General features: G+C 54.0%; 2 long non-coding RNA genes across 2 annotated transcripts in view; one reads left to right on the forward strand and one right to left on the reverse strand.

Moving 5' to 3' along the window:
• On the forward strand, positions 1–4,039 carry LOC116970249. The gene is made up of 4 exons (XR_004411080.1): positions 1–79; positions 429–500; positions 3,384–3,437; positions 3,924–4,039. It is a non-coding gene; the product is annotated as an uncharacterized LOC116970249 (long non-coding RNA).
• LOC116970248 overlaps positions 1,411–13,549 on the reverse strand; it is a 27,532-nt gene continuing 15,393 nt past the window's right edge. The window contains exons 3-4 of the long non-coding RNA XR_004411079.1: positions 8,969–8,975; positions 1,411–1,421 (exon numbers count right to left, since the gene is read on the reverse strand). This is a non-coding gene — a long non-coding RNA (uncharacterized LOC116970248). The remainder of the gene's footprint in view (positions 1,422–8,968; positions 8,976–13,549) is intronic.

Genomic DNA, 13,549 nt, shown 5'->3' on the forward strand with positions numbered 1-13,549 from the left:
TGATCAACCGCTGTCTGATCGTGGCTTCTGAGGACGAATGTTCCTCTCAGCTGGAATTACACCAAGGACTTCAACATGGGTGAGAGAGGGGGAGAGATTGAGAGGGGGAGATGGAGAGGGAGTGCCGCACTGCGGGAGGGAGGGAGAGAGAGGAGGAGGGAGGGAGAAAGGGAAGGAAGGAGGGAGAGAAGGAGGGGCTAGATAGAGTGGAGGGAGGGAGGGGAGAGGGGGTGGGTGAGGCGGTGAGGAGGGGAGCATTGGATTATTAATCAGACACTTGTACCCTGGGAATAGTCAGGATGTGCTGGAGAGAGTGGGCGTGTTGGGTTTAGTGGGGAAGAAGCTGATTGTGTTCAGATAACCCCACGCACCCGTCTTTATCAGCATTGACTCTGTCTCTCTCTCTCTCCCTCCCTCCCTTCCATTAGTCTATACAGAGGCTATGGTTTATACCTTTCAAAAGAACATGGATTTGATTTACCCCTTCATGTTTTCACTTGGTAAGTAAACACAAGCCTTTACTGCCTTCATTAGACACAAAGTGGTGGAGTAACTCAGCGGGTCAGGCAGCATCTCTGTGGAGAACGTGGACAGGTACAAAGTGCTGGAGTAACTCAGCGGGTCAGGCAGCATCTCTGTGGAGAACGTGGACAGGTACAAAGTGCTGGAGTAACTCAGCGGGTCAGGCAGCATCTCTGTGGAGAACGTGGACAGGTACAAAGTGCTGGAGTATCTTCGCGGGATAGTCAGCATCTCTGGAGCGAAGCAATGGGTGTTGTCTTGGGTCGAGACCCTTCTTTAGATTGAGATTCAGGGGAGAAGGAGTCTGGAGATAGGGAAGGTTTAAGAAAAACTGGAGATGCTGGAAAAATCGAATGTAGACAAAAGTGCTGGAGAAACTCAGCGGGTGAGGCAGCATCTATGCAGAAGAAGAAATAGGCGACGTTTCGGGTCGAGACCCTTCTTCATACAGACGTGGGGGGGGGAGCGTGAAAAAGAAAGAAGATGCGGAGACAGTGGACTGTGGGAAAGCTGGGAAGGGGAGGGGGTGGAGAAAGCAGGGACGACCAGAAATTGGAGAAGTCAATTTCATACTGCTGGTGTGTAAACTACCCACGCAAAATATGAGGTGCTGCTCCTCCATTTCACTCTGGCCATGGAGGAGGCCCAGGACAGGAAGGTCAGATTCGGAACAATCCTTGTTCGAGGAGTACCGTAGCCCTATCCTCGAACTCTACCTCCGCTGCATTGGCAATTGCATTGGTGCTACCTCGTGCACCCATGCAGACCTCACTGACCATCCATTTCACCACTAACTTCCATTCGCCACTTAAGTTCACCTGGACCATTTCTGACATCTCCCTACCGTTTCTAGACCTCACTATCTCCATCACATGTAACAAATTACTGACCGACATCTACTACTAACCCACTGACTCCCATGGCTATCTGGACTACACATCATCCCTCCCAGTTTCCTGTAAGGACTCCATGTTACAAACCAGGGCATCGGTATGTCCTCATTCTTTTGGGAACGGGGTTCCCCAATTCAATTATACATGAGACTCTCATCACTCCTCTATATCCGGTAGCTCCGCTCTCACTCCCAATCCCCCCCCCCCCCCCACTCGTAAGAAGGACAGGATCCCCCTTGTCCTCACCTTCCACCCTACCAGCAGTCACATACAACAGATAATTCTCAACATTTTCGCCACATCCAACAGGAACCCACTACTGGCCACAACTTCCCATCTCCTCCCTTTTCGGCTTTCCGCAGAAACCTCTCCCTCCATAACTCCCTGGTCACTTCGCCCCTTTCCACCCAAACCACCCCTTCCCCTGGTACTTTCCCTTGCAACCGCAGGGAATGCTGTACCTCCCCCCTCGACTCCATCCAAGAACCCAAGCAGTCTTTCCAGGTGTGGCAGAGGTTTATCTGCACCACCTCCAACCTCATCTATTGCATCTGCTGCTTTGGGTGTCAGCTGCCCTACATCGGTGAGACCAAGCGTAGGCTTGGCGATCGCTTCGCCCAACACCTCCACTCAGTTCCCAATAACCAACCTGATATCCCAGTGGCTCAGCACTTCAACTCCCCACCCATTCCGAATCCGACCTTTCTGTCCTGGGCACTACTTGTCAGAGTGAGGCCCAGCGCAAATTGGAGGAACAACACCTCATATTTCGCTTGGGCAGTTTACATCCCAGCGGTATGAACATTGACTTCTTCAATTTCAGGTCGTCCTAGCATTCGCCCTCCTTCCCCTCCCCTTCCCAGCCCACTGTCTTAACCTCCTCCTTTCTCTTTCCTGCCCCCCCACCCCCACATTCGTCTGAAGAAGGATCTCGACCCAAAACATCGCCTATTCCTTCTCTCCATAGATGTTGCCTCACCCGCTGAGTTTCGCCAGCATTTTTGTCTTCCTTAGAGATATGGAAGAGTAAGGTGTGAAAACCGATTCCTCCAGTTACTCCAGCACTGTGTGTATCTTTTGGTGTAAACCAGCCTAGAGCCATATAGAGATACAGAGAGGAAACATGCCTTTTTGCAGGGTAAGTGTGTTTTACAAGTGGGTCCCTGGAACGTGCTGATGATGGTGGTGAATGAAGATACGATAGTAGTGTTTAAGAGGCTTTTGGATATGCAGATCGATATGCAGTGAATGGAGGGATATGGATCACCTGCAGGCAAAGGAGATTAGTATAATTTGGCATCATGTTCGGCCCAGACATTGTGGGCCGAAGGGCCTGTTCCGACATGTTTGATCTCTTTGTGATATTTAGTTTTGTTTCGACACAAAGTGCTGGAGTAACTCAGCGGGTCAGGCAGCATCTCTGGAGACAGGGAATGGGTGATGTTTCGGGTCGAGACTGAGAGTCAGGGGAGAGGGAAATGAGTTTAGTTTTCTTTAATTTAATTTAACTTAACGTAATTTAATTTAACTTAGGTTACATAATTTAGTTTAGTTTAGTTTAGATTAATTTAGTTCAGTTTAATTTAGATTAATTTAATTTAGTTTAATTTTCATTAATTGAGTTTAGTTCAGTTAAATTCAACTTAAGTTTATTACTATAGTTTAGTTTATTGTCACGTGTACCGAGGTACAGTGAGAAGCTTTTTTGTTGCGTGCTAACCAGTCAGCAGACAGACTGTATATGATTACAATGGTCCGCAGTGTACAGATACAGGATGAAGGGAATAACGTTTAGTGCAAGGTAAAGTCCGATTAAAGATAGTCCGAGGGTCCCCAATGGGGCAGATGTGAGGTCAGGACTGTTCTCTAGTTGGTGAGAGGACGGTTCAGCTGAGTTACCTGATATTAGCCGGGGAGATGAAGTAAGTTGGATTAAAGATTGGAATTTAGTACATTCTATCTCCACAGATTATGAACCCCTGGATATGTTACATGCCTTTCTCCAAGTTAAATTAAAATCAGGTCGGAGGCTAAATATTTCCCAATCTTCCGCATTCCTTTCATCTTCTAGTGAGGAGGGAGCGCCGCACTGCGGGAGGGAGGGAGCAGCGGTGAGGAGGGAGGGGGGGAGGGAGGAGCGGTGAGGAGCGGTGAGGAGGGAGGAGCGGTGAGGAGCGGTGAGGAGGGTGGGAGGGTGGAAGGAGCGGTGAGGAGGGAGGGAGGAGCGGTGAGGAGGGAGGAGCGGTGAGGAGCGGTGAGGAGGGAGGAGCGGTGAGGAGCGGTGAGGAGGGTGGGAGGGTGGAAGGAGCGGTGAGGAGGGAGGGAGGAGCGGTGAGGTGGGAGAGTGGGAGGGAGGGAAAGTGGGAGGGAGGAGCGGTGAGGAGGGAGGGAGAGTGGGAGGGAGGAGCGGTGAGGAGGGAGCTCCACACTGCGGGAGGGAGGGAGGGTTTAGATCCTTGAATCACTTGTTATCAACTAAACTCCTTCCTACTTTTCTCCCCTCCTCAGCTGTCTGTGGGGACGAATGCAGTGAGTAACAACTGTTTCTGTACCAGCCTCGAAAATTAGTAGTTAGATTGACACTTGTACCAGTTGTCAAACTTACCCGGCCCCTACACCCCCTCTCCCATCTCTGTAACCCCTCCCACTCCCCCCTGACCCCAACACCACTCCCTTTCTCTGTAACCCCCTCCCCTTCGGACCCTACTCAAAAGCCCGACCGATGAAGGCTAATGTGCCAAAGCCTTCTTGACCACTTTATCTACCTGTGAGGCCACGTTCAGGGACAAAACTCGTAATCCCACAGGCAAAAAGGGATAGAGCGCGCTCACCTTCTACCGGAAGGTGCGCAAGCATGGTCGACGGTGGCTTCTGCTGTGGGTCAGGGGCATCCCGGCTGTGGGTCGATACGGTGGGGCCCGCGGGCGCAGCCAGTGCTCCGGCTGTGGGTCGGGACGGTGGGGCCCGCGGGTGCAGGCAGTGCTCCGGCTGTGGGTCGGGACGGTGGGGCCCGCGGGGGCAGCCAGTGCTCCGGCTGTGGGTCGGGACGGTGGGGCCCGCGGGTGCAGCCAGTGCTCCGGCTGTGGGTCGGGACGGTGGGGCCCACGGGGGCAGCCAGTGCTCCGGCTGTGGGTCGGGACGGTGGGGCCCGCGGGGGCAGCCAGTGCTCCGGCTGTGGGTCGGGACGGTGGGGCCCGCGGGTGCAGCCAGTGCTCCGGCTGTGGGTCGGGACGGTGGGGCCCGCGGGGGCAGCCAGTGCTCCGGCTGTGGGTCGGGACGGTGGGGCCCGCGGGTGCCAGTGTCCGGCTGTGGGTCGGGACGGTGGGGCCCGCGGGGGCAGGTAGTGCTCCGGCTGTGGGTCGGGACGGTGGGGCCCGCGGGTGCAGCCAGTGCTCCGGCTGTGGGTCGGGACGGTGGGGCCCGCGGGGGCAGCCAGAGCTCCGGCTGTGGGTCGGGACGGTGGGGCCCGCGGGGGCAGCCAGTGTCCGGCTGTGGGTCGGGACGGTGGGGCCCGCGGGGGCAGCCAGTGTCCGGCTGTGGGTCGGGACGGTGGGGCCCGCGGGGGCAGCCAGTGTCCGGCTGTGGGTCGGGACGGTGGGGCCCGCGGGCGCAGCCAGTGTCCGGCTGTGGGTCGGGACGGTGGTGCCCGCGGGTGCCAGTGCTCCGGCTGTGGGTCGGGACGGTGGTGCCCGCGGGTGCAGCCAGTGTCCGGCTGTGGGTCGGGACGGTGGTGCCCGCGGGTGCCAGTGCTCCGGCTGTGGGTCGGGACGGTGGTGCCCGCGGGGGCAGCCAGTGCTCCGGCTGTGGGTCGGGACGGTGGTGCCCGCGGGGGCAGCCAGTGCTCCGGCTGTGGGTCGGGACGGTGGGGCCCGCGGGCGCAGCCAGTGCTCCGGCTGTGGGTCGGGACGGTGGGGCCCGCGGGGGCAGCCAGTGCTCCGGCTGTGGGTCGGGACGGTGGGGCCCGCGGGGGCAGCCAGTGCTCCGGCTGTGGGTCGGGACGGTGGGGCCCGCGGGGGCAGCCAGTGCTCCGGCTGTGGGTCGGGACGGTGGGGCCCGCGGGCGCAGCCAGTAGCTCCGGCTGTGGGTCGGGATGGTGGGGCCCGCGGGTGCAGCCAGTAGCTCCGGCTGTGGGTCGGGACGGTGGGGCCCGCGGGCGCAGCCAGTGCTCCGGCTGTGGGTCGGGACGGTGGGGCCCGCGGGGGCAGCCAGTGCTCCGGCTGTGGGTCGGGACGGTGGTGCCCGCGGGGGCAGCCAGTGCTCCGGCTGTGGGTCGGGACGGTGGGGCCCGCGGGGGCAGCCAGAGCTCCGGCTGTGGGTCGGGACGGTGGGGCCCGCGGGTGCAGGTAGTGCTCCGGCTGTGGGTCAGGACGGTGGGGCCCGCGGGGGCAGCCAGTGTCCGGCTGTGGGTCGATACGGTGGGGCCCGCGGGGGCAGCCAGTGTCCGGCTGTGGGTCGGGACGGTGGGGCCCGCGGGGGCAGCCAGTGTCCGGCTGTGGGTCAGGACGGTGGGGCCCGCGGGGGCAGCCAGTGTCCGGCTGTGGGTCGATACGGTGGGGCCCGCGGGTGCAGCCAGTGCTCCGGCTGTGGGTCGGGACGGTGGGGCCCGCGGGGGCAGCCAGTGCTCCGGCTGTGGGTCGGGACGGTGGGGCCCGCGGGCGCAGCCAGTGTCCGGCTGTGGGTCGGGACGGTGGGGCCCGCGGGTGCAGGTAGTGCTCCGGCTGTGGGTCAGGACGGTGGGGCCCGCGGGGGCAGCCAGTGTCCGGCTGTGGGTCGATACGGTGGGGCCCGCGGGGGCAGCCAGTGTCCGGCTGTGGGTCGGGACGGTGGGGCCCGCGGGGGCAGCCAGTGTCCGGCTGTGGGTCAGGACGGTGGGGCCCGCGGGGGCAGCCAGTGTCCGGCTGTGGGTCGATACGGTGGGGCCCGCGGGGGCAGCCAGTGTCCGGCTGTGGGTCAGGACGGTGGGGCCCGCGGGCGCAGCCAGTGTTCCGGCTGTGGGTCGGGCGGTTGGGTCCGCAGGGGCAACCGACCATCCCGGCCGCATGCCGAATGCAATGCAATTGCAATGCAAAAATGCAAAATAAAAAGAGCAATGCAAAAGCCGCAGGATGGTCGACACACAGTCGCATCTCATCGACCAGCGGGGAGGGAGGGAGTGGGGCTGGAGTGGAGGGAGTGGGGCTGGAGGGGAGGGAAGGGAGTGGGGCTGGAGGGAGGGAGTGGGGCTGGAGGGGAGGGAAGGGAGGGGGGCTGGAGGGGAGGGAGTGGGGCTGGAGGGGAGGGAAGGGAGTGGGGCTGGAGGGAGGGAGTGGGGCGGGAGGGGAGGGAAGGGAGTGGGGCTGGAGGGGAGGGAGGGGGGCTGGAGGGCAGGGTTGTCTGGGGCTTGAGGGGAGGGTTGTCTGGGGTAGGGCAGCAGGGAAGGGCAGAGGATAGAGCAAGGAAGGGTTATGGGGGTCGAGGGAAGGGGCAGGCAGATGGGCACAGGATCGTGGGAGGGGAAGAGGGGATGGTGAGGGTTTAGGATGCAGAGGAGGAAGGGGGTTTGAACTGGGGAGGGGGACATAGGCAGGAGGGAGACATGGAGGGGGTTGGAGCTGGGAGATGGAGCCAGGCCAGGGGGTGCAGACAGCCCAAGAGGTCATCTATGTCTGGTTCACTCTGCGGCGTCCTGTCTCAGTGTACAAGACCTCGGGGATACCGCACCAGCTGGGATATGTACAGTTCTGGTCACCATTTTACAGGAATGGTGTCAGTAAACTGGAAAAGATGCAACATTGATTACCAGGATTGGAGGGTTTGAGTGAGAAGCAGAGGCTGGATAGGATGGGATTGATTTCCATGGAGCAAAGGAGCTAAGGGGATGACCTTATGTAGGTTTATAAAATCACAAGAGGGGAATGTGAGAGGGAAAATTAATGCGGACTTGCGGTGCTGCATGACTCCATTTTATTCCAACATCCATTAAAGTTCTAACAGTCAAATTTTATTTCCCCGTCGTACCCCTGACTGATGTCGCATTTGTTACAGGTGGCAGACGGACTGAAAACACTGGGCTCTACATGTCAGAGACAGAGGCAAGGTCTGTGTAAGGCCACAGGGAATCTTTGAGCAACAATTGCAAGGAAGGCTGAGGTGAGAGGGGGACCTGGAACTGGAAGGGGGTGTATGTTTTGTCTTGCCTTACTCATTAAAATCTCACCTCCTTTATCTCCTTGAAATTAGATCCTCCAGACCTGGTTGCTCTATAGGCAATAAACAATAGCTGCAGGAGTAGGCCATTCGGCCTTTCGAGCCAGCACCACCATTCAATGTGATCATGGCTGATCATCCCCAATCAGTACCCCATTCTTGCCTTCTCCCCATATCCCCTGATTCTGCTATTTTAAGAGCCCTATCTAGCTCTCTTGAAAGCATCCAGAGAACTGGCCTCCACTACCCTCCGAGGCAGAACATTCCACAGACTCACAACTCTCTGTGAGAAAAAGTGTTTCCTCGTCTCCGTTCTAAGTGCCTTACTCCTTTCTTAATATTCTTAAACTGTGGCCCCTGGACTCCCCCAACATCGGTCTGGACTCACCAACATCGGGAACATGTTTCCTGCCTCTAGCGTGTCCAAGCCCTTAACAATCATATATGTTTCAATGAGATCTCCTCTCATCCTTCTAAACTCCAGAGTGTACAAGCCCAGCTGCTCCATTCTATCAGCATATGACAGTCCCGCCATCCCGGGAACTAACCTTGTAAACCTATGCTGCACTCCCTCAATAGCAAGAATGTCCTTCCTCAAATTAGGGGACCAAAACTGCACACAATACTCCAGATGTGGTCTCACTAGGGCACTGTACCACTGCAGAAGGACCTCTTTGCTCCTATATTCGATTCCTCTTGTTATCAAGGCCAACATGCCAGTCACTTTCTTCACTGCCTGCTGTACCTGCATGCTTACTTTCATAGACTGATGTACAAGGACCCCCAGATCCCGTTGTACTTCCCCTTTTCCCAAGTTGACACCATTTAGATAGTAATCTGCCTTCCTGTTTTTGCTACCAAAGTGGATAACCTCACATTTATCCACATTAAACTGCATCTGCCATGCATCTACCCACTCCCCCAACCTGTCCAAGTCACCCTGCATTCTCATAGCATCCTCCTCACAGTTCACACTGCCACCCAGCTTTGTGTCATCTGCAAATTTGCTAATGTTACTTCATCCAAATCATTGATGTATATTGTAAATAGCTGTGGTTCCAGCACCGAGCCTTGCGATACCCCACTAGTCACTGCCTGCCATTCTGAAAGGGACCCGTTAATCCCTACTCTTTGTTCCCTATCTGCCAACCACCTCTCTCTCCATGTCAGCACTCTACCCCCAATACCATGTGCCCTAATTTTGCCCTGTAATTTTGTATTTTGGACCTTATCTCTAGAATCACTCTGCTCTAGAATCACATCCCAAAGCACTGAACACCATAACACAAAAGGGACAGGAGTAAGAGTAGGCCACCTGTGTCCTCACACTAATTTAATATGACCATGGCCAATTTGCTCCACACCACAACTCTTCTCTTGTGCCAGCTACACGTAGCTTTCCATTCCCTATCTTTGAAAAACTGATCTATGACCTCTATTACCAACAATCTAACCTCCAGGGTGGAGAATTCCAGTGTCACCATGCTCTCCCTGAATGTGACTGAACAATTATGGTGTTATTACCATATTCTGCAAATTCACTAACAATGTTAACAACACTGTCATCCACATTGTTAATGTAGCTAACAAATAACAGTGGAGACAGCACCGGCATCTGGATCACTCCACTGGTCACAGGCCTCCAATGAGAAAAACTGTGCACCAAAACTACCCATTGACTCCTTCCTCCAAGCCAATCTTGAATCCAATTGTGTAGCTTGCCTTGGATTCCATGTGATCTAACCTTCCACACTATCCTACCATGGTCAATGGTCTTCTGAAGTCCATATAAACTGCCCTGCTCACGGGCTATCTCTAATCAGACCTACAGTCATACTGCATGGAAACAGGCTCTTCTGCCCAACTAGCCTGTACAGACCAGATTTCCTATCTACGCTAGTTCCACCTGCCTGTATGTGGCCCATATCCCTGGAAGCCTTTTCTATCCAAGTACCTGTCCAAATGTCTTTTCAATGTTCAAACGTTCAAAGGCCTGTTTATTGTCACATGTACCAATTAAGGTCGAGTGAAACTCATATTACCATACAGCCATACTAAAAAAAAGCAACAAGACACACCTACATAAAAATTAACATGAACATCCACCACAGCGGATTTCCCACTCTCCTCACTATAATGGAAGGCAATAAAGTTTAAACTTCTTCCTCTTTATTATCCCGTGGTCGAGGCCGTCGGGGCGATCGAAGCTTAAACTACCTCCTCGAGCAGCTTGTTCTATTTACCTACCCTCTGTGTGAAAATGCTGCCCTCAGATTTCTATTCAATCTTTTCCCTTTCACATTAAACTTAATTCCTCTTGTTCCTGATTTCCCTTCTCAGGGTAAAAGTTCACGTTACACGAGTAGAATTAGACCATTTGGCCCATTGAGACCACTCCGCCATTCAATCATGGCTGATCTCTGCCTCCTAATTCCATTTTCCTGCCTTCACCCTATAACCCTTGACACCTGTTCTAATCAAGAAATGTCTCTCTCTGCCTTAAAAATATCCACTGCCAGCCTCCACAGCCCTCTGTGGCAATGAGTTCCACAGATTAACTACCCTCTGACTAAAGAAGTTCCTCCTCACCTCGTATCTAAAGTGCCCTTTAATTCTGTGACTATAACCGCTGGTCCTAACCTTTCCAACTGGTGGAAACATCCTTTCCACATCCACTCTATTTATGCCTTTCATTATTCTCTAAGTTTCAATGAGGTCCCCCCTCAACCTTCTAAACTCCGGCGAATAGAGGCCCAGTGCTGTCAAATGCTCAGACTATATGGATGATAATATATACAACTTCATGTGATCACCCCTTAGCCTCCTGAGTTCAAAGGAATAAAGCCCAAGCCCTAGCCTGCTCGGCTGCCCCAAGAGCTCTGGCCCTCATGTCCTGGCAATATTCTCATCGATCTTCTTTGCATTCTTTCCAGCTTAACGATATCCTTCCTCTAACAGGCTGACCAAAACTGAACACTATACTTCAAATTTGGCCTCACCAACATCTTGTACAACTGTTAACATAACATTCCAACTTTTATACTCAAATCTTTGACTGATGAAGGCTTCTTGACGAAAAGAAGCTTGTCATTCACTGTGAAGATGTTACCCTGCCTTGCATTTATGTGCATTAAATTCCATTAACCATTCCTCAACTGAATTACCCAGCTGATCAAGATCCTATTGTAAATTTGGGGAACTATCTTTGCTATCTACAATTTGCCCACCACACATGTTAGGCCTACTGGTCTATAGTTCCAAGGTTTTTCCTTGCAGCCCTTCTTAAATAGAGGCACAACATTAGCCGCCCTTCACTCTTGCGGCACCTGACCCATGCCTAATTATCCGATTCAGATTCCGATTCAGATTCAACCTTAATTGTCATTGTCAGTGTACAGTACAGAGACAACGACATGCAGTTAGCATCTCCCTGGAAGAGCGACATAGCAATGATTTCAATAAATAAATCTATTTATATGCTTAAAGTCATAGACATATTTTTTCCTGTGGGAGGAGTGTCCGGGGTGGGGGGGGGGGGGTGATTGGCAGTCACCGAGGTACATTGTTGAGTAGAGTGACAGCCGCCGGGAAGAAGCTGTTCCTGGACCTGCTGGTCCGGAAACGGAGAGACCTGTAGCGCCTCCCGGATGGTAGGAGGGTAAACAGTCCATGGTTGGGGTGAGAGCAGTCCTTGGCGATGCTGAGCGCCCTCCACAGACAACGCTTGCTATGGACAGACTCAATGGAGGGAGTGAGGAACCGGTGATGCGTTGGGCAATTTTCACCACCCTCTGCAGTGCTTTCCGGTCGGAGACAGAGCAGTTGCCATACCATACTGTGATACAGTTGGTAAGGATGCTCTCGATGGTTCAGCGGTAGAAGTCCATCAGGATCTGAGGAGACAGATGGACCTTCTTCAGTCTCCTCAGGAAGAAAAGACGCTGGTGAGCCTTCTTGACCAGAGTTGAGGTATTGTGGGTCCAAGAGAGGTCATCGGAGATGTTGACCCCCAGGAACCTGAAGCTGGAAACACGTTCCACCTCCGTCCCGTTGATGTGGATGTGGGTGTGCGTGCCGCCCCTAGACTTCCTGAAGTCTACAATGAGCTCCTTGGTCTTCTTGGAGTTAAGGGCCAGGTTGTTGTCAGCGCACCATGCTGCTAGGAGCTGGACCTCCTCCCTATAGGCCGACTCATCGTTGTTGCTGACGAGGCCAATCACCGTTGTCTCATCTGCATACTTGATGATGGTGTTAGTGCCATGTACAGATGTGCAGTCGTAGGTGAAGAGGGAGTAGAGGAGGGGGCTCAGCACACAGCCCTGTGGAACGCCGGTGTTCAGGGTGAGGGTTGAAGAGGTGTGGTTGTCAAACCTAACAGACTGAGGTCTGTCGGTTGGTTAGAAAATCCAGTATCCAGTTGCAGAGGGAGGGGTCGATGCCCAGGTTACCGACTTTGGTGATCAGTTTAGAGGGTATAATGGTGTTGAATGCTGAGCTGTAATTGATTAACAGCATTCTTATGTCTCACCAATACAGATCTGCTGACATCTAGAGCAGCGGATGCAATAGATAAGGTTGGAGGAGATGCAGGTCAACCTCTGTCGCACCTGGAACGACTGCTTGGGTTCTTGAATGGAGTCGAGGGGGGAGGTAAAGGGACAAGTGTTGCATTTCTTGCGGTTGCAACGGAAAGTACCCGGGGAGGGGGTGGTACGGGAGGGAAGGGAAGAATTGACAAGGGAGTTATGGAGGGAGCGGTCTTTGCGGAAGGCAGATATGGGGGGAGATGGGAAGTGGTGGCGAGTGGTGGGGTCACGTTGGAGGTGGCGAAACTGATGGAGGATTACTTGTTGTATGTGACGGCTGGTGGGGTGAAAGGTGAGGACTAGGGGGACTCTCCCCTTGTTGCCAGTGGAGGGATGGCGAGAGAGAGCAGTGTTGCGGGGTATGGAAGATACCTTGGTGCGAGCCTCATCTATGGTGGAGGAGGGGAACCCCCGTTCCCTGAAGAATTAGGACATTTCAGATGCCCTGGTGTGGAACATCTCATCCTGGGAGCAGATGCGGCGTAGACTGAGGAATTGGGAGCAGGGGATGGAGTCCTTACAGGAAGCAGGGTGGGAAGATGTGTAGTCCAGATTGCCATGTACATAGTTGCTTCTTGGTTACAGTTACAATCTGAGGAGTATGATGATGCTACTGATTATGATATGCCAATGTATCAGGTAGCAACTGATCTTCTCCATAAAGATTATTGCTAGAAATTGTAATTGAAATTGAATTGGTTGAGGCGAGGGGTTTAGTCGAGGTGTAGATGTGTAAGTGAGGAGAAGTGAGAGTAGGTGATTTGAGGAGAAGTGGGTGTCTGAGCTCAGGAAGGGAGACCGGAGTGCTGCTGAAAGAGGCAAGATCATGTCTGGGACACGGGGCTCATAGCTGAGACTCCAGGAAGCTTTGACATGGAGAGCAGGCAGAATTCACTGGAGTTTAGAAGGATGAGGGGATATCTTATAGAAACATATAAAACTAAAAGGACTGGACAAGCTAGATGCAGGAAAAATGGTTTCAATGTTGGCCAAGTCCGTAACCAGGGGCCACAGTCTTAGAATAAAGGGGAAGCCATTTAAGACTGAGGTGAGAAAAAACTTTTTCACCCAGAGAGTTGTGAATTTGTGGAATTCCCTGCCACAGAGGGCAGTGGAGGCCAAGTCACTGGATGGATTTAAGAGAGAGTTAGATAGAGCTCCAGGGGCTAGTAGAGTCAAGGAATATGGGGAGAAGGCAGGCACGGGTTTTTGATAGTGGACGATCAGCCATCATCACAATGAATGGCGGTGCTGGTTCGAAGGGCCGAATGGCCTCCTCCTGCACCTATTTTCTATGTTTCTCTGATCCCGACTACGGGTGCTGACAATACGGAGTGTGTACGTTCTCCCCGTGATCTGCAT

This window comes from Amblyraja radiata, unplaced genomic scaffold (assembly GCF_010909765.2).
Source record: "Amblyraja radiata isolate CabotCenter1 unplaced genomic scaffold, sAmbRad1.1.pri scaffold_675_ctg1, whole genome shotgun sequence".
Lineage (NCBI taxonomy): Eukaryota > Metazoa > Chordata > Chondrichthyes > Rajiformes > Rajidae > Amblyraja > Amblyraja radiata.